At 57.6% G+C, this 20,915-nt stretch overlaps 1 protein-coding gene and 1 long non-coding RNA gene across 2 annotated transcripts in view; one reads left to right on the top strand and one right to left on the bottom strand.

The window, feature by feature from the left end:
* Nucleotides 1-20,915, bottom strand: part of KCNQ4 (potassium voltage-gated channel subfamily Q member 4) — a 55,146-nt gene that overhangs the window by 31,380 nt on the left and 2,851 nt on the right. The gene's annotated exons all lie outside the window — the stretch shown is intronic.
* On the top strand, nt 5,377-11,348 carry LOC144221498 (uncharacterized). The gene is made up of 3 exons (XR_013332091.1): nt 5,377-5,546; nt 8,815-8,939; nt 11,315-11,348. It is a non-coding gene; the product is annotated as an uncharacterized LOC144221498 (long non-coding RNA).

Below are 20,915 nucleotides of genomic sequence, written 5' to 3'. Positions count from 1 at the left end.
CTCTTGCAGGGGGATCGAGGGGAGGGGCAGTCAGCCAGGCCTCAGAGCGAGGCTCTTTCCAAGAATCCTCAGGGGCTGGGACGAGAAGTTTCCCCTGATCCAGCGATTCTAAATATGGCAAAGGGAGCAAAAGCACGTGACCCAGGGCCCCACACCAGGGCTGCTGCTGCGGCCGCTGCTTCTCTGGGCCGGGAGGCCTATGCTGGGGGCTCGGGCTTAGGGATGAGGTCTTAGTGAAGCCTCAGTTTCCCCGTCCATCACATGAAGGTGGGGGTCGCTCAGTAAAGGGGGACAGTCCCTTCAGCCTTAGCACTCTCTCGAGTGGGGTGGAGGAGAGAGGGCTGAGCCCTCAGCTCAGTTCCAGATTCTTTGAGGGTGTCCCTGGAGGGACAGCTGCCGCCAGCGCCCAGCACAAAATATGAAAAAAATGCCCCTCTTGGAGGAGCAATTAGAAAAAGGCGTTCCCCTTTACCCTGAAAAATTATAAAAAGTTGACCCCTCTGGACGGACCCACCAGAAACAGGCATCCCTTGCTCCAGGCTGACCCAGCCCTAAGCACAGGCTGGATTTCAGTGCCACTGCCGTCTTCTCGGCCAGGCCCCTTTGCAGTCTCCAGGATGTGGGCAGCCCCAGAGGTGGCTCTGACAGCCAGCACAGCCCTGGAGGGGCCAACCTTACGTGGGACCACATGGCCCCACTCTCCTCGCCACCGCTCTCCTCGCCACCACGGATTCCTCTAGAGCTGGCGACTGACCCAAGCAAGAAAGGTCCCCCTAACAGCCCAGCCAGTCAGGGTATCTTTCTCAGGAACAGAACTAAGAACCACAGAGAAAAGTTGGCAGGGGTGCGGGGAGAGATGGACACGAGGCCACTGTTCCAGAACCTCAACTCCCCTTCTCTATTTGGTGAAGCCCAGGAGCGCGCCTCCCTCCACGATGCCACGAAATTCTTCCCCTTCCTGGCAGGAGGTGTCCTCCGCCTCCACATGCCAGTTTTTCCTGAGCTGGTGTGAATGGTATCGGTCCCACTAGGATGTGGAAGGCAGTGTCTTCTGGACAAGGTGTTTAATGAGTCATAGGCTCGTCCTCTCCCACCTGGGCTGGCTCCAAACCCTCCCACTCGTTCTGGCTGCTTCCCTCTGTCCGTGCCAGCCAGACTACCTGGTGCACCAGGTAAGTGGGCTGAGCAACATGTCAAGGGCGGGAACAAGGAGGAAGGAGGGGCCATCCATCTGTTTAGGGCTGGCCAGGCAGCGCCGACTCCTCAAATAAACAGGGAGCGTGGGCTCCCCCGGCAGGAGCCCAGCCAAAAAACCGAAAGTGAAGTAAGGGGTGGAGCACAGGCAGCCTGAATTCTGAAACCTTAAACGAGATGGCCAATGGAAGCCTTCCCCAGTTCCACCTGAGAAAGCTCCATGTGGATTTGGGTGACTCAGTCACATTCTGGGCTTGGCAAAAGATTTCACTTGAACGAAGAGCTTTGCTGCTTTTTTAAAAAGTGTGAAATCCACCGACTTACAGGCTCAGGCCCAAGCTCCTAAGCAAGGAAGGCCCTCACCACCACCCCCCACCTCACTCTCCACCACGCAGAGCCCAAGCTGGCACTTGACGCTCCATTGTCAGAGCTCTACCCTGCAAAAAGCAAGCAACGTTTCCCCTCCCAATCTTCCTTCGCTCACGTCTGCCCCTCCACCAGCCTGGCTGGGTCAGGTGGGAGCCCACCTCGGGCTCCCTTAATCCCCCACCCCCATCTCTAAGCCTACCTCGGTCGTGGCCATGACTTCAACTCAAGAAAAGCTGTTTGAGGAACTGCCTCCTCCCACAGGCCAAGAGTTGGCTGAGGTCTTGTCCTTTTGCCCCGGAATGCCCTGTGCCCAACTCAGAACGGTACTCCCTGAGAGAGGGCACAACCTAGGCGCTGGACCCCAGGGACCACCCACCCTCCAGGGTGCCCACGCCACCCTGCTGGCCACTCCTGGCTGCACATCTCGGCTGCGGTACGTGGAGCGAGTGACCCAGGGTAGGCAGCGGCTCCCAGGCCAGCGCCACGGAGTAGTCACTCACTGGCTGATTCACTGCTAACTCGGTAAATATTTACTGAGGGCTCTCCATGAACCAGACAACAAAAGCAGACACGGTCCCTGCCTTCATGGGGTGTTCAGTCTCCTGGGGGAGGTGGATAATAGGCAAGTAAAGGTTTAAAATGTGAGCTGATGATGGAGAAAAATTAGGTGGGGAAAGGGGAGAAGGAACAAGGGTATGGGAGTTGGGGACTGTTTTATAGAGGCTGGTTGGGGAAAGTAGCATTGAGAAGGTGACTTTTCAGCAGAGGGCTCAAGGAAATGAGGGGGTGAGCGATGCAGGTACCTGGGCAAATCGGGTTCCGAGGAGAGGGAAAAAGCAAGAGCAAAATCCTGAGCCAGAGGTTGCCTGGTATGTTCCAAAACAACACGAAAGGAGTGCCCCCGGCGCGGAGCTAGGGAGGGGGAAGGTGGTGGGCAGTGAGGGCAGAGGAGGTGGGAGGCAGATCATCTACCGGCTCCTGTGAGGATTTTGGCTTTTACTCCAAGTGAGATGGGGCGTTCTGAGCAGGGAGTAACACGATCTGACTCGCGTTTGCAACAGCACAGGCTGTTGAGTAGGAACAGACATTAGTGCAGAGAAGGGATCGGGTGGGGGGCAGTTGTGTGATTCAAGCACAAGATGCTGGTGACTGGCGCTAGGGGAACGGAGGTGGCAGAGGTGAGCAGATACTGACTCTTCGCGCTGAAGGATCCCCTAGAATCAATCCTCTCATTTAAACAGGGGAAACTGAGTCCCAGAGAGGGGCCTGATCTACCTGTGATCATACGGTAGATCAGAGCCACAGGTGGTCTGGCATCCAGATGTCCTGATTCCTAAGGTGATATTCTTCTGATTTCTCCTCTTCCGGTAGCAGGACCCAGGCACCTGCCCCTCCCCCACCCCCACCACAAAAATTCCCTCAACCAGCCATCAGACTCGGGCCTGGCCTCTGCCCTTCCTGCTGCATGTGACAGGGTGGCACTGGGTTCAAGGACTGCCCAGACCTCCAGCTATGTGAGCCTGGCGGGGGAAAGGATCACCTCTAAGGAGCCTTCTGTCCTCTGAATCAGCAGAACCTTCGCAAAGGGGGGAGGAGAGAGGAAGGGAAGAATCTAAACCAGGGGAAAGAGCTTAGCTCCCAACACTTGGTTGTCAGCACTCCGGGAGAAGAGAGGGCACCAAGAGCTGACGGGGTGGAACAGGAGATTCAGGGGGGGGGCGGGCCCCCTGGGGAGTACAGGCCCCAAGGCTGAGCCCAGCCTGGGAGTGCTCCAGGTCCAAGGCACTGAGCATCCCACCCAGTGGGAGGTTTAGGGGGCATGATGGGGCGGGGGTGTTTCCATGCCTTTGCTACCAGTAAGCAAAGCAGCATGCAAACTCATGGGCCACACCTGGGGCGGCGGGCTACAGCTGCCCTGAGAGCCTTGCTCCCCAGGGGAACCCCAAATCCAGGGCCAGCCAGACTGAATCCAGCAAGACAGACTCAGTGGGCCCTGACAGCTGGGAAAGGCTTGCTGTATGTCCTTGGGCCAGGAGCACAACTTCTCTGAGCCTGTTCCACAGCCAAAGTAGAAGGATGGTTAGGAGGGTCTTACTTAGGCTGGAAGCCAGAAGCACATTCACAGACATCCTTTCAGTTTCCTTTGCTTTTAATGCGAGAGGCTGTCCAGCCCCTAGTTCCCGCTCATTCAGAGTCCTCTGAAAGCCAGGAGCCTGCCTGGTAGCTCTGAGCTATATGTCAGGGTGGGGGCTGCAGAAAGGGAGGCACAGGGGTGTGGACAAGAGCTAGAACCTGGGTCAGTGGGTTCTCTATCCTGACTCTGCCACCGCTTAGCTAAGGAGTTGGGGAAGCCATCTCCGAGTCTGGCTTTACTCCCGAGGAAGGGTCTCTGAGAGCCCTGTTTTTCGCTGATCCATCTGGGACTGGTGATTTCAGCTTCTGGAATGGAAAGTGAGGCCCTAGCAGCTCCATCCAGACAGAAGCGGTCCTGAAGAACTTCTAGAGTCTGCGGAGAGGATCTTTTACATTTCATTTGCATGGTGCTCATTTGCATAGAAAGTCAACCTCCAAAACTCTCCCGATAATTGAATAATAATAGCAAGGAGGAGTCAGGGTAGACCAAAGCAAAACTTTCAATAGCTCATTAACCACAGAAAGGGTGCTGGAGGTCAGGGAAGGGACATATTGCATCTCTGGCCCTGACTCCCCCTCTTCTGCTAGCAGAGGATGACAAAACCCTGCAAGTATCAGAGCCAAAGGAACAGGGCTTGAATTCCGCTCAGACCCTGACCTCTGCCAGGCTCAAGAACTCAGCCTTGTCTGTATGACCTTGAGAAGTAAGCTGTCCCTCTCTGGGACTCAGTTTCTTCGTCTCTCGAATGGGGCCAGGGATCTCTGATCTGAGTCTGGAGTCTGGGGGCGGAACCAGCGCTGAGGGGTTGCAGAAAGGCTTGGGTTCACTTAGGGACACAGAGGAGGCTGACTCCGGGCGGGCCTCCTCGGGAGAGGGAGGGGCTCTAGGGAGGAGAGCTCCTGAGGGACTCCTCCCTCCCGACGGCCCTCTACCCCCTTCCGCAGCAGGGGCCCCTTCCTGGGCCGCTGACGCGCCGCAGTTCCGTACTCTGGGGTCCGCAGAGCCGGCCCCGCCTCTTGGGCGCGGGGAGGGGCTTACTACAAGGGGACGGCCAAGGCTGGGGGCGGGACACCGTTGTGGGCGGGGCTTCAGGTCGTCCCTGGGAGGGNTACCTCCCTGCGGCCTCCCCCGCCCCGCCGGCTTCTTTTTCCGTTTCCAAATTAACAATTGAAAACGCGGCGGCCTGAAAGGCGAGCAGCGGGCCAAGCGGAAAGTGTGAAGGTGCCGCCGCGTCCCCGAGGACGGGGGCGGAGACGGGGGCGCAACACCCTTACGGACCGGGGCTAGCCCACCCAATGCCCGGTGCGGGCTCTGAGCGCCCCAGGGCACAAAGGTACCAAGGCCTCTAAGTTGGGTCCTGGCCTGATCCAGCCCCTCGTACTGTCCTGGCCCAGCGTCGCAGGACCCAGCGCCCAGGCTCCGGGTGGTGCCAGCCCACGAGGGCGCTGGCGGAGGGGGGGGGCACCAGGGCTGGGTTACTACTCTCGAGGCTGAATGCCCAGGAGGGCAGGTGCCAGGCAGCACCCTCACAGCACCGTCCTTAAGGGCTCCAAGAGTCAGCTAGGTTTGCGTGTGACCTCAAGCAAGTCATTTCACCTTGCTGAGACTCCGTTTCCTCATCTGAAGAATGGGGAGGGAAGATACAGTGCTGGTGGTAAGGAGCAGATGAACTGAGAAGATGCCTGAGGCTGGCCCACAGTGAACAACGACAGGGAGCAGCCATTATTGGGTTGATAATGATGACGATATTGAGTCTCTGGCATCCTGTCCACCAGTGGGGAATACTGGAATTGACTGGTCTTTTCCTCCCCTCATTTCCTCAGGGCCTCCCCAAAGCCACACTTAACAGGTAAAGAAACTGAGGCCAGGAAGGTCCTTGTAAGGGGCTCCAAGTGATTTGTGAGTGAAAAGAATCAGGGCCTGAGCCCAGAACCTGACCCCGGGGCCCAGACTCATGGAGCTGAACAGTCCCTGGGGTCAGGGCCCTGGGCATCAGACCTCCCTTGTCAGTATCCTGAGACATGGTGCTGATACGACGGCAGCTGGGACAAATGAGTGGGCAATGGAGAGAGCCCTCTCTCCCAGGCATGGACCACATGAGCCAGACGGTAGACACCCTGGAAAGCTACAGTTTCTGGTCCCCAGGTCCCCGATAATCTAAGTTCCATGAATGCAGCGACTTTATCCTGCTCCCTACTCTCTCTCCCACACCTAGAACAGGGCCTGGTGCATTGTGGGTCATTAATATCTGCTGAGTGAATAAGTGAAGGAATGAATGCACAGGTCCCTTCTTATACAGCTGTGCCCTCCCAGTCGCCCCTGGTATGAAGTGGTTTTCCTTAGGGAGGTGGGTTTGGGGTTTAGTGCTTCTCTCTCCAGTATGGAGACACGGGGCCATAGAAGGGGAGAGATGGAGGCAGAAGGAAGAGAAGATAGAGGAAGAGATCCCAGAAGGCAGAAAGGAGGTCAACTCTTTCTTCATAGCCTCCCACTTCCCACTGCTGTCCAGCCAGGGACTATCCCCATTCTTCCCCCCTCCAGCTACCTCTTCACTGACTACTACCATGATTCCAGCTCCATCCCCACCCCTAGTCCATTGTCAGTCTGAGGGCTCCTCCGCCATTTAAAATCCTACAATGGCTCCTTACCATTTGCCATCTAAAAATCCAAGCTCCTCAGCCCAGAGCTTGAGGCTGGAAACAAACAAGTATCAGACACACTCCACCCCTGTATTTTCTACCTTGGTGACTTTTGTGTTCTCTCTTCTCCTGGGGATGGTTCCCCTTCCTCCCCAAGGATCCCTGATCTGCTTCAGGGAGAAGTGCGTCCCCAGTCCCTTAGGATTCCTGGCCCTCTCTAGGTACCCTAGGACTCCCTTGTGCTGAGGCTGTTCTTGCCTCTGTCCACCACCCCCTCCCACTCCTCCCCCACCACCTCATTGGAATCCATCCACCATGGGCAAGGCTAGTTGTGACTCCCCCACATCCCGCAAGCTGGCTGAGTAGATGCTCTGACAGTATTTGGCAGGAAATAAGAAGACCCAAGTCACCAGGACCTTGAGCATCAGTGACTCAGGGCTTCCCACTGCCCTGTGAAGCCTGAGGACTCTGGGTAAGGGCATTTGGGGATGGCTGCAGATGGGGGTAGGTGAAGGAGGGCCAAGACAAGCCGATCCTGAACACTGGCAAGGTTGGAGAAGAAGTCCAAATGGGGACCCACAGTCTAAATATTTAAAAGTTTAAATCAAGCTAACCAGCTGTTAGATAAACTATGTTTTACCCTTCCTGACACATATACCTTCATAACGGCCTGGAAAGCCAGGTTTGAATTTAAAATCTTGGACTCTTTGGCGTTTCATACTGGAACCTGGCAGGGAGGGGGTGCTACCCCACGGTGTGCCCTCTTCTCTTTCTCATCCCTCAACAGGGGTTCCGGGGCCCACTCCGGCGGCTGCCCCCTCCTGCTCTTCCAGGCTCCATCTACACTGGCTGCCAAGAGCTGCCGTCGTTCTTAGGAGAGCTCATGCCACTCTGGCCTTGGGATGATGAACCAGGAAGGAGGCCTGGATACACCCTGGAAGGAGACACCGGGATCTAGGGGTCGGGAGACTTCAGGGTTACCTGGAATGTGTTCTAGAATAAGCAGGGCCGTGTAGGGGCTCCGCGTTGGTGGTATGCAGAGCCAAACAGGCTGAGCAGGCAGGATTCTGGGCCCCTACCTTCGAATCCGCCCAGGGCGGCGATGCTTTGATATGTTTTATATATATCGTGCTCCCATGTCACATTTCATCTAAGGAACCAGAGCTACTGCTTAAAACACTTTGCCAAGCACTAATCTAGCCCCTTCCCTCCTACTGATCACAGAGGCTGAGGCTATGGGGCGTCATGGGGCCACAGTCGTATAGCAGTTTAGAGTAAAGCCTGCTGCCCGGGCCTTGGCCTCCTTGAGCACATTTATGATCTATGAGACCCACAATACAAGCCAGTGGGAGGCGATGAGTGCCCAGCCCCTGGTGGGGTGCAAGCAGCCTGCTGCTGTAGCCTCCTCCCTTGGTAGGGTTCTACACTCTCAACTAAGGTTGCCTAGCTCAGGAGTAGATTGAGAGGCCAGACCAGGCCTGAGAAGGAGAGGGAGTCCTGGTATAAATAACCGTGGGGGGCCGGGATGTTTGGGCCCGTCTCCTGGGCTACGGCTGTGTTTACTGCCTGAGGCAGGGGGGGTGGGGGGGCACAGCCCACACATTTGCCTCCCTGACTTATAGCCAAATTTCTCCAGGAAGGGGTGGCCCAGGGTTAGCCCCAAACACTCCAGCTCTGCACCCCCATCAGGTCCTCCTGCTAACTCTGTCTGACATGGTTCCTAAACCCCTCAACGTTACCCCCACTGCTCAGCCCTGAATGCTGCACAACGTGGCATCTCCACGAGCCCCAAATGCCCCAGCTTGTGCCCTCACCCCGTTAATTCTCAACCCTGCTCATATTGTGGGAGGGTGAGGGGCAGGAGGATGGCAGAGAAAGGCCCCACGCAGAGGAGCTGGGACCACTGGGCAGGGGGGCAGAGACAGACCTCTCCCACGGCCCTGGCCAAGACAGAGGAGGGCTGCAACCCCGGGATTAGGAGAGCGCAAATCCCTCTCCCCAGTCCAGTGCCCATCCCATGCCTGTCATGTGCAGGGCATTAGATGGCCAGACCTCAGTGTGGGAAGGGCGGCAGGTGCCCTGTTGGGGACACTGCGGCCAGCTCTTCTCCCTAGGCAGCCAGGCCAAGAGAAAAAAACCCTCAGTGCAGGAGGGCAAGTGGGTCCCGTTCCCCATGGGACAGCAGCTTCACTCTGCTCAAGCATGAAGGCACAGGGTTGATATGAGCTGAGTGAGTTCCAGCCTTCAGCCTACCACACACACACACCCCAACTGACTGATGGGTCTTGCTTGGGACACTAAACTCACATGCACTGAGAGCAGAGGCTCAAAACCGGGGCAGTGTCCACCAGGGGTCTTAGGTGACTGGACTCCTGGGTTCTAGCCCCATATCAGCTACTTCCCAGCTGAGTGACCTTGTGCAAGTCACTTCTCCTTTCTGAGCCTCAGTGTAAAATAGTGTAACAATATCTCCCCCAGGGCTGTTGGGAGAACTCAGTGAGATCCACCGAGCAAGCATGAATTAAGCCCCACAACGGGCCAGGCATGGCCTTAAGTGCTTTGTGGACCATCCAGTGGAGAAGAGGTGTGCTTCCCAGGACAAGGTAGACTTTTCGTTTTTGTTTCATTTTGTTTTAAAGTTTATTTGTTTGTTTTGAGAGAGAAAGAGAGCGTGCGTGAGCAGGGAAATGGCAGAGAGGGAAGGAGAGAGAGAATCCCAAGCAGGCTCCTCGCTGACAGTGTGGAGCCCATCGCGGGGCTCGATCCCACAAACCCTGAGCTCGTGACCAGAGCTGACACCAAGAGGCAGACGCTTAACTGACTGAGCCACCCAGGCACCCCAAAGTGGCATTTTGGACCCAGAGGCTGAGGCTCAGGAACGTGAGGAGGCCTGCCCGAGACCACCCAGAAGGGACCGGGGCCCAGGTCAGCTCTGCAGAAAGGTTTTCACTGTTATTTATCGGTACTGGAGACAACTGAGACTTTTGAGCTAAGCCGGGCTACAATCTGGGCTCTGTCCCCAACCTAAGTTCAGTCCCTGCCCTGTCCTGGGCCTCAGTTTCCCCATCAGTAGAATGAGGGGATGGGGCAAAACCAGAGATTTCCACACTTTATTGAGCTGCCAGAAAGGGAGGGGACAAGGAGGTGGGGCAGGCAGAGCCACCCACGCCCTGCCCCTTTCTCCAGGACACTGCACTACTAGCGGGGCCAAACCCCTGGGGGCTCTCACAAGCCTGTTCTAAGGCCACTGTTCTTGGGACCCCCACGGACCCTAAGCCCGTATCCTCAGACATTCATGCAGACAGCTTCCGCGCCCGCACCCATCCCCTCTGCTTCCAAAGGCCCCCTGAGCTCAGGCACATGCACCTTCCCCCTGGCCAGGCTTTGCATAAGCAGCTGAACTTTCCCTACAGGCAAAGTCCTAGGGCTTCAGGCCAGGTCTGATCAGGCCTTGGCAGAGTTAGTGGGCAACTCCAGAGAAGCCACGCAGGGGGGATGGGCCATGAGGGGAAGGCAGAGGTAAAAACAGGCCAAGTGGATGGCATCCCCACGGCTCCCGGCCAGAACTTTCCCCCTTACCATCCTCCTTGGAGATCCACAGAGGTGTTTCTAAAATGCCAATCTGCCCAGGGCATTCCCATCTTCACTTCCTTCCTGAACTCAGTCTCCCCCAGGAAGTCACTGCTCCTCAGCCTGGCACCNCCCCCCCCCCCCCCCCCCCCCAGGCTCCCACTCTCCTGACCTCTTGGAAGTCCTTGCAAATACCACATTCAACCGCAGCTCTGGGCTTTGCCTATGCTAGTCCCTTTGCTCCGAATGCTGTTCCATGCTCCTTTCTGCCTGGTTAACTGCTACTCCTACTCATGTTGCAGGGCTCAACTTAAACCTCTTCCTCTGGGAAGCCTTCCTAGCCACGCCCTTTGTGCTGGGCTCCTACAGGACTCTGCACTGGCCCGACAACCGTCAGCTCCTGGCGCAGCTCCCTAGGGACCAAGGGAGGGTCTGATTCACTACTCTGTCCCCAGCATCTGAGACAGTGACTGGCCCCAAGGGATGCCAGTGAAGGCTTCCCAAATGAGAGAGCAACTTCCCAGTGCAGACTGGGGTGGAGGACAAGACCATGAAATTTAAGGCTCAGGTGGTTCTCATTGGCTGCAGGACCACAAGGGCCAGGTAGGCATAATATGGTGGGTAAAGGGGCGCCTGCGTGGCTCAACCGACTCCAGCTCAGGTCATGATCTCACGGTTATGAGTTCAAGCCCCGCGTCGGGCTCTGTGCTGACAGCTCAGAGCCTGGAGCCTGCTTTGGATTCTGTGTCTCCCTCTCTCTCTGCTCCTCCCCTGCTCATGCTCTCTCTCTCCCCAAAAATAAACGAACATTAAAAATTTTTTTCTTTTAAACATGGTGGGTAAGGACACAGCCCCTAGAACTGGACTTCTGGGGGTTGGATGCCGGCCCTTCAACCTACACCCAGGCAAGTTTCTCAACCTCTCTGTGCCTCAGCATCCTTATCTGGAAAATGGGCATAACAGTTGTACCCACCTCATCAGGTGGTTGAGAGGAAAAAGTGAGAACAGCTACGATGGTGAGTTCTCAGAGCAGTGTCTGGTGCAAGGTCGGCACTCATTAAGCCTTTGCTGCTATTATCTCTCTTATTATTGAGAGCCACAGCAGGAGAGGGAGGCTGAGGCTCAGAGAGGAGGGTGACCGCGGGAGGCCAGCCCAGCGGGCAGGAAGGTGGCCTTCCCATCCCAACCCACATCCGCATGTATGCTGTGAGTGCTCCCCGCCCCCTCACACACACTGACCCTGGCCCTGAAGGTGCACTCACCCCAGAGTCCTTGCACGCTCAGGCTTAAACTCCCACCCTCCTGGGCGTGCAGCACTTACTGGCTGTGTGACAAAGGCACACGCTTAACCTTTACCCTTCGGTGTCCTCTTCTGTGCAATGGGGTAATGACAGTCTCTACCCCCTAGGGCTCTTGGAAGGATTAAATGAAGTAAGTTTGGAAAACATCTGGAACAATACGTGAGTTTTTTTCTTCTCTTTTCTTTTTTAAAGTTCACGTTTATTTATTTTGAGAGAGAGCGCGAGCGTGAGCTAGCAGGGGAGGGGCAGAGAGAGAGGGAGAGAGACAGAATCCCAAGTAGGCTCTGCGCTGTCAACACCAAGCCTGATGCGGGGCTCGAACTCATAAACTGTGAGATCATAACCAGAGCGGAAATCAAGAGTCGGACACTCAACCGCCTGAGCCACCCAGGTGCCCCACAGTGTGTTATTATCTATGACAAACTTCGTTAGGACTCGGGGCCAGCCCCTGGTAAGTGTGTGAGGGCAGAGTGTGGCTGGGCCTCCTGCCTGGGGCTCCTGAGAAAAGGAATTGCCCTCTGGTCGGTGTGCTCTTACCTGGCCCCGTGACCTCCCCTTCCCTTGTGGTGACCTTCCTCAAACCAGAACAGGCGAGAGTGTGGGGAGCGGCCCAGGACTGGAGAAAAGAGGGAGGCTGTGCCCTGAGGTACAAATATGAAAAAGCACCACAAACCCTCCATTTGGCCCAGCATTTATACCCTCTGAGACACTGCGGCAGGAGCCAGCCCTGTGAGACCGCCAGGGGGAGAGGGTAACGCTCATTCCACATGGGAGGAAGCTGGTGCCTCAGAGAGACTGAGTCACCCACCTGGGGTCACACAGCCTTTTAGGAAGCAGCAGCAGGAGCCGAAGAGCCAGCTACTGACTCTTGCCCCAAGACTCCTTTATTTCTCTTAAATTAAAAAAATATATATTTATTTATTTGGAGAGAGTGTGTGTGAGCACGAGCAGGGGGAGAGGCAGCGAGAAGGGGAGAGAGAGAATTCTGAGCAGGCTCTGTGCTGTCAGCGCAGAGTCTGACTCAGCAGAGTCTGACTCGGGGCTCGATCTCACAACCCTGAGATCAGGACCTCTGCTGAAATCAAGAGGCAGAGGCTTAACTGACTGAGCCACCCAGGTGCCCCTCCCCAGTGCTCCCTTAACTGACAGGTGAACCCTGACTGTGGCTGACCCTGTCCCCACTCATGCCCCGCCCGGTCCTGGCTAGAGCCTGGGCTGGTTCTCGTTACACTCCGGGTACGCAGGGCCTGAGGCCCCGGGGGAGTGGGTGGTGGAGACTGACCACTCTTCCATCCCCCTAATCCTTCCATCCCCACCCAGATTCTTCTGGCCCTTGGGCTCAGGAGGGAGGAGGCAGGACTCAAGGATTTCACGCACCGGTAAAATTCCCAAAAAACACTTGGGGGCTGGCTGTCAACTTTCTATTTTGCCAAGTAAGGACATTTGGAAAAAAATTCCCAGCCCCATCGTTTCATAAAAGAAAGGACATAATCTCAGACTAAAACGCCTTTAAGTGGCATAAATTTAGCTTTATGAAAAAGTCACCACATTGTCCTTATTTCCTTCAGTTTTGCCTTAGGCCACTGAGAACCGCATGGGTCTGCTGATGTGTCTGAGCGACATTCGGAGCTTGGGAGCCACGCAGTCGTGGGTTCCAATCCTGGCTCCCCTGTGGACAGGCTGTGTGATCTGGTGCCTGTTATTTCTCCTCTGGGCCTCAGTTTCCTATCTGCAAAATGGGAACAATAGTGTTTGCAAAGCACTAGCTCCTGGGAAGAAATCAGGCTCCCGGCCTGTCCCGCCACTGCCTGCGGCTCTCCCTGCATCGCCCACAGGGCAACGTCTACCTCCTTAGCCTGATGATCCAGGCCCCACCCTCAGGGCCCTGGACACAACAGACTCCGCAGACCCTGGGGCAGAAAGGGTAGAGGAAGAGAGTTCTACCCCAGAGCCTCTGTTTTCACTGTTGCTGTTGCTGCGGGGAACGCACTTGGGATAAAACCCATGAGAGCTTCAGCTCAGTGCCCACGCACGGAGGACCTGGGGTCCGCATTCCAACTTCTCTCTAGTTGGCCAAACCCTTCTGTCCTCAATGGGACCTTCATTCCCTGGCTCAGCAAACATTTACAAATTACCAGTCACATACCAAACCCTGTGCTCGACCCCCACCAGCCAGACCTCACAATCCAACGCACCAGGCTGGAGGGGCAGCTGGGAAGGGCCCCCTGTTGAGCCTGGGGAGGGGGTTGCGGGGAGGGACTCCAAGAAGAGGGGGTCCTTGAGCTGAGAAGGGAATGAATAGGAGATGACGGAGGGGCGAGGGGAGGGAGTTTCAGGGCGAAGGAAAAGCACAGAGCGTGTCTGGGGACGCTACAAGTTGCTTCTTAGGTGGGTAACTAAGGATGCTTGAGGAAGGGGGTTCCCGACTTGGGCAGGGAGGGTACGGGAGTCACTCTCGGGGAGGCTGGGGAAGGGGAGGCTGGAGGCAGAGGCTGAGCTCGAGGTGCCCACCGCAAGAGGAGGCAAGGCTCCCATCTACCCGAATCTCAGGGCTGGAACTGCTCAGGGGCAGGCTGTCATCACAGAGGTGACTCCCAGGGACACAGGAGGCCATGAGCCCCACTCCCCCACTCCACAAAATCTCTGTACAGTGAGGACACAGGACAGAGCCCTGAGGAACCCCAGCATTTTACAGGAAGAAAGAGAGGGAAGAGCCGCAGAGGCCAACTGAGCAGAGTCAAGGGAAGGGTGGGCTCTGGAAAGGAAGGCCCAACAGGCTTAGGCCTCAGGGGCGATATGGCAGGGTCCCAGGGAGCCACGTCCCGGGTTTGAATCCTACCTCTACTACTTACTAGCCACGTGGCCTTTTAGGCCTTCATTCCCCGATCTGTAAAATAGGGCTAATTTATTTTTACAGAAAGGAGGCTGAAGGGCAGGGGGGAGAGGGCCCACACGCTCGGGCGGCCTTCACTGCATCCCCAGGCCTCCCTCCCTCTGCCGGCCCCCCGCCACACTTTCCTCCCTCCTCTGTCTCTCCCACCAGAGTGCCAGCAATCCCCAGGAGTCGGAAAATTAGATGAGTGAGTGAAATCGGGGGTGGAATGCAGAGGGAGGCATTCCCAGTCCCGGAAGACTCCAGCACAACCTCCATCTACTGAGGAGGGCCGTGTGTGCTGTGTCCTTGGGCACTCGGGTCTTTTCTCCTGGCCTCAGTTTCCCCATGTGTGAAAAGAAGCCGTGGCTCTGCTCGATCTCCGGGGCCCTTCTGGCTCTGATGCTTAGCCGCAGGACGGAATGAGAAAGGGTAAGGGGAGAAAGGCCTACTTGTGCCCCAGCAGAGGAGATCCCACGGGGGTCTGGGTCCCCATTGTGCCCAGGGACTGGTCTCTCGGGCAGAGGGTGGCAGCCGGGCCAAGGAGGGCAGGAGCGGAGGCGCCCGGGATTGTGCTGACAAAGCTATTCCTTCTCCTCTCCTTTGCTCCCTGCCCCCTCCCCTCCCAGGGGACAGCCGAGCCCGGCAAAAAATAAACCCAAAGACGGTGACCTGGACGGGCCTGAGGCTGCCAGAGAGGAGCGGCAGGGAAGGAAGGGTGGCAGAGAGGCAGCTTGTGACCACCCCCCACCAAAGCCAAAAGATACCGGATAGGACCCCTCTCCCCCAGCCCCCCGAGATGGGCTCAAGGGAGCAGTCTCTATTTTCCATCCTCACACTGCTAGGGAGGGGTGCCGCTTGCCTGATGAGGATCATTAGCAGAGCAAATCTTGTCCAGTCCAGCTAGACATGGGTCCCCAAGTTTTATTTATTTATTTATAAATAAATAAATGTTTTATTCCTTTCTGAGAGAGAGAGAGAGAGCGTGAGCAGGGGAGAATCCGAGAGAGAGGGAGACACAGAATCAGAAACAGGCTCCAGGCTCTGAGCTGTCAGCACAGAGCCCGATGCGGGACTCGAACCCACGAACCGTGAAATCATGACCTGAGCCGAAGTCGGATGCTTAACCGACTGAGCCACCCAGGTGCCTGAAGGGTCCCCAAGTTTTAGAAAGAGCACCCCAGGGGATTTCACACTACCCCCAGGTTACCAGGCAGTCCTTCTTGCTGTCTGGCCTCAATCCTGTATGTTTCAGTGGAAACCGTGCTCCGTTTATCTCCAGCAAGCTTTCCCCCTCCCCCACCTGCCTGGCCTAGAGGTCTGAGGAATCAGGAGAAAGTGCCCCCCCAGATTTCCCTGCAGGGATGGGGAGGGCCCTTAGGCCAGAGACCCCACGCCACCTACTATTCCCCAAATCTCCAAGAAGTAAGGAAGAGGGAAGGAATTGCTGAGCTCCCGGCTGTCTTCGCCTCCCTCCCTCCGGCGCTGCCCACGGATTCCCAGCCCAATTAGTCTGCTGCCTGGGGCTGCCCCTCCCGTTCCCTCCTCACCCCCCACCAGGTGCCAACCCCCAGGGCACAAAGATCCTGCCCTAGGGAGAGAGTTGCCCAGAAAGCCTGGAGTCCTAGGAGCACTTCAGGGAGCCCCAGAGGTCTGACCAGCACCCTCTCCCCAGCCCCTTAAGAGCCCCAGCTGGGGGCAGGCAGCCTCCTGGGTGCCCTTCTAAGTGCTCCCAGTCCTCCGAGGGGCCCAGGGAGAAGGTGCTGGAGACTGCCCCCGTCCTCGCCTGGCAAAACCCAAGGTCTGTACAGTGGCTCTTCCCGGTCTTCCAGAATCACTCTGTGCCTGGTAGCCCGGAATGGTCCACTCTCCAGATTAGCCCCATTTTACAGAAGGAGAGAGTGAGGCTCGGGGATTGGGGGTGTGTGGGGATGGGTACCTTCCCAGCAGGTGTTGAGATGTCTGAATCTCCTTGGGGATTCCCTGTCCCCATTCCCCAGGGTGATATGCTCAGGATAGAGAGGGATTTTGCCCTCCTCTCCCAGGGGTTCCCCGCTGTCCCCCTGAGCACCATGGCTCTATTTCCATCTCCCCGGGGCCAGGCTCACTGCAGGGTTTGGTAATGAGGCCCGCACCTCGGTGGACCTGGCCACACAGTGACCCTGACGCATAGATCCTCCTCCCCCCACACCACACAGACATGCTCACACCTACCCCCAGACCTCTCCGCCAGTCCCTGGAAGAGGAAGCAGGAGAGGCCAGTGGCTGGGCAGCCTCAGCAGCCTTCTCCCTGGGCCCCCAGTCCCAGGTCTGTCTCCCTGTGCCCCCCCAGGCCTGGTACAGAGCGTCCTAAGGACCCAGGTTAGAGTCCTAGTGCCACCACTCACTAGTTATGTGACCTTGTCCAAGTGGGTGGCATCCCTCACCAGCCTCACTTTCCTCAGATGTGAACTCGGTAATGGCTATGGGGGTTAGATGAGGGACCACAAGGAAGGGGCTCGGGCCGAAGCCCCCAGGACCCCCGCAGAGAGCTCACACCCTGCCCTCCACCGGGCCAGCACCCAGTCAGACCCTCCCCAGGCAGAACAGTGAACATGACAACACAATAACCCGGTGCCCGTGATTGTGGCTGCCGCCCGTGCAGGGCACAGCGCAGGCGCTTTAACCCACTTGGCCTTGACCATCCCAGAGGCTGGTATGGTCATTCCCAGCTTTCAGATGACAAAAATGGCAGCTCAGAGAGGTTAAGTAACTTGCCCAAGGGCACATAACTGCTGAGGATAGAACGACAAGTGCACCCGAATCTGTCAGGCTCAGATCCCGTGCCCTTAACCCTCTGTGGGGCAGCCACAGGAGAGATGACACGTCAGTCACCCTCTTCTCCACCCCAGCCCCACCCACGACTCCCACACTGGGGGCGGTAGGGCGGGGCCGCCCCCAGAATTCCCCGCTGGGCCCCCTAGCCCACAGGAGAGTCCGCCCTGCATACTGGCCCACATGCGTGTGGTGCCAGCGAGGAAGGGCGAGGAGCTGCTCCGAGTCAGGGAAGCTCCCTGCGTGGCCTCCTTTGGAGCAGAGGGGCAAAGCCTTGGCCGCAGACTCTGCACGGCCTTCCTCTCTCCTGCCCCCCAGGCGGTTTCGGCTCCCTCGACTGGCTCAGAGAATCTTAAATTAATCACCCACTCAAAGTGCTGCCGTCAGCCCAAGAATAATGACCTCTTGAAACCCTCTTGGCTCTAACACTGGAGAACAGAGGCTTCCACAGCAACTTGGACTGAAGTTAGACATTCAGCGGGGCTTCCTCAATGGCAGGAACAAATGTACTGTGGGGTTGGGGTGGGGTAGCAGTGAGGGCTCTAACCGGCTCTGGTGACCCCCAAAGGTGACCCCCAAAGGAGGGGAGGATGGTCCCCTCGGGCAGAAGGGTGCACAGGGGCATAAGGGGGAGGGCGGGGAATAGAAGAAGGGGTAGAAAGCCAGCAAGATGGTCTCTCCATTCCTCCCCCCGCTCTTACAGAGACCAAACAAAAGAGTAAGAACTAAAACCCAGCGGCACGAAACATTTGGGTCACACTCCAAGACTTTCCCCAGCATAAGGCCAAGTTCTTGGAGCATCAGCTGGGGTGAGGGACAGTGTCCTCTCAAGTCCTAACCTGGGAGGCAGAAGGCCTGGGCTCCTGGCACGGCCATGCCACCGATCTGCCCCTGTCCGTGCCTGGGTGTACCTGGCAGCACACTGCAGGCCTGGGCAGGAGGGCCGCAGAGGGCCATTCGGGGGACGCAAAGGCCAGCAAAATTCTAGGAGGCCACCCACGCTGCTCCCTCGTGGGCCTGAGGCTGGCCCCCCAGACGGACGCANGGGGGGGCCCGGGGGGGGGGGGGGGGGGGGGGGGGCAAGGAGGAGTTGGCAAAATCCTCAGGAATGGGGTCAGCTTGGTTCTGTCCTATGGGTCGGGCCGAGGCCGCAGCACAGGGGTGTGTCTGTGAAGTGAGTGCACAGTGCACGCAGCTGTGCATCAGGGTTCCTTTCACTGGATGTCTGCCGCAGGTGTGTTTGTGACATCCGCGGCCACGTGTGTCCAAGTTGCAGTGAGTGTGTGCACGAGACAGACAGGTGAGTGTGCTGCGGGGCCGCGCGTGCCCAGCCGCAAACTGCAGAAGTGTCACTGGGTGTTTTCCATCCAATCCCACAAACCCTGGTCACTGCCCACCCCCTGCTGCCTGGGTGCTGGGTGCCGGGGCCAGGGAAACAAATGACACAGGACTACTGCGCCTGAGCTGCTGGCCGAAGCCGAGACGCAGAAGAACGACGGTTCTGAGTGGGCTCCTGGGTGACCTCTCCCGAGCCTCTGTCTCCCCATCTGTCAAATGAGAAGGATAACAGCACCCTCCTTGAGGACGTGGTTTACGGAGAGCTCTTAGCACTGTGCCTGGCCACATAATGGATGCTCCTTGCGCGATCGGAAATTTCAGTTCAGACTCCAAGAGCCAACCCAGGGGGCTGCGGGGAGGAGGGGGTGGTCCTGGGTGGGAAGTCAGGAGTCTCTGGGTCTGGTTCTGCATTCGCTTCTCGCTCACTGTCTGACTCGGGAGCCTTAGCCTTCTCATAAGCAACATGGGCTGGCCTCATGCGAGGACCTACCACGTGGGGATGCCCGAGGGCTCTGGGCCCCCTCTGCTGAGCTTCTTTCCAGCCCAGGTGGTGATCTTTCTCAGGTGGTCAGGGTGGGAGTCTGGAGGATTCCAGGGTTAGGAGTCTGAGGGCCCCAGGAGCGGCGGCCACCTCCTCCCCTCCCCATTCCCACAGCTTCTGACCCCAGGGACAAGGCTGAGGAGGATGTTTACAGAGCGTAAACCTTCACATGGAGAAAGTGCTGGGCAGCTGGGGGCTGGGAGCAGCCGGAGGCTCGCAGTGGCGCGGGGAAGATGGGGAGTGGTGGGGCCTTGCCCTGTATCTGCCCCGTCCAGCCCTCCGACTTCAAAAGGGAGGCTAGGGTGGCCTTTGAGAGGACCCAGCGAGGAGGTGAGCATTCTTCCCAAAGGCTCAAAGAGCAGGATGGGCAGAGATGCGGTGTTTCTCAAAATTCAGAGAGCAGGGCCTCTAAAGGGTTGAAGGCTTAAGTCAAAGGCTGGGATGCTAAGGAGGGACTAGGGGTTGGTGACAGGACCAGGGGCCTAAGGAGAGGTGAGAGAGTTCAGAGAGGGGCCCGCAATCCCTCATTGTGGACCTCAATAAGAAGACAGAGTCAGCGGTTCCCGCTTCCCAGAGGTCACAGCTGCGCTCACAGGAGTGGAAGAATTGGGGGACCTGTCTTCTGGGTAAAATCTCCCGCGCCTCGGTGCCAGAAAAGGTGCGGGGCCCAGGGGGACCTCCCTGGAAGGTGTGAGGCCGGTGTCGCCTGGGGTGAACAGACCCGGCTCATCCCCATTCCATCCCTCCTGAGCCCTCCTCTTCCAGGCTTTTCTGCCGGGACCCTCCTACTAGGGCCTGCGTCTCTGGGAAGGGGGTACTTGCTAATTGCCCACATCGTGCACCGGAAGCCCAAGCGCCACTGTGGAGCGGGGAAGGGATCTGACCAAAAGTGCAGCGGGAGGGCTACGAGTCCAAAAGCAGGAAGCACTTCCTGGCAGGAGCAGACCCTACAGGGAGGGACTGAGAAACCCCACATCTGGAGCGCCTCGAGAATGGGAGAGGCCTCCTGCGTGGCCCCCTCGGCCAGCCCAGGTGATAACATCCATCTTTTACACTCGGGCCCTTCCAGCTCACCGCGCTCTTTCCCACCTATTACCTTAACCAAGAGGGAGGTCCACGAGGTTGGCGTTTCTAACCACACTGACGGCGGAGACACCTAAAAGCTCAGAGGGGCTCAACTATCAACCCAAGATCACACAGCACACAAGAGGTGGGGCTCCGGACCCCTCACTCCCTTTGATCTCTAAGGTAGATGGCCCCTACACGTCCGGGTGCTTTCACGCAGCATTTCCTCCCTCAAAGCTCTGAGACGCCTCATCCCTGGGCTCCCGGGGACAAGTGGTCAGAACAGGCGTGCCCCTGGCCAGGGCATTCCTGGCATCCAGAAAGGGCAGGATGTGGGGCAAAGGTGCCAGCGGATTTAGCTCCTGGAGAGGAAGGAGAGGCCCTTCCAGAGGAGGCGAAGACAGGGGCTGGCCAGGTGACATGAGGCTGGCCCTTCACCTCCAGTGACCCCCTTGGGGGCTGAGAGGCCAGGCCTCAGGACGAAAGACCCCCACCTCAGAGGCCTACTGATCTTCCCAGGCCCAGCCATGCCCTGGAAAAGTCATCTCCCAAGAGGAGCCCCTGGAAGGCGCAGCGCTCTCTGTCTCAGCCTCCCTGGCACCCAGGCTGCATCGGGCAGTACAACCACCCTTAATTAGCAGTCCCCCGGCTCCCTCACCTGACTCCACCGTCCCTTGTTCTGTCATCACTCCAACAGTCCCCCCTGCAGCCAAAAATAGTCAGCTCGGACCCTCCCAATGGGCACTGGGTGTTGAGCTACTCCTACAGCTGACCGTGACCCTAAGCCTGACCCCACGTCCTGACAAACTCAACTCTGCCCCTGGCCTAGCCTGGTGGGGGTCTCAGCACAAAGTCAAGGCTACCACCCCCTGGAGTGGAGCATACGGGCTGAGAGAGTTCTTTTCCCCCACCCTCCCTGTGGCCGGGGGCTCTTTTGCTAGCATTTGCCTCCCCTGTACCTCTGAAATCCTGTGGGCCCAGATAGGATGGTGCAGAGGCAGGCGGGAAGACAGATCAAAAGACAGGAAGAAAAAGAGAAGTAGAAGAGTGAGGCGGGCGGACAGGCAGATGGACACCT

The sequence above is a fragment of the Crocuta crocuta genome, unplaced genomic scaffold (assembly GCF_008692635.1).
Source record: "Crocuta crocuta isolate KB4526 unplaced genomic scaffold, BGI_CrCroc_1.0 scaffold367, whole genome shotgun sequence".
Lineage (NCBI taxonomy): Eukaryota > Metazoa > Chordata > Mammalia > Carnivora > Hyaenidae > Crocuta > Crocuta crocuta.
This window is presented reverse-complemented; position numbering and strand designations above follow the sequence as displayed.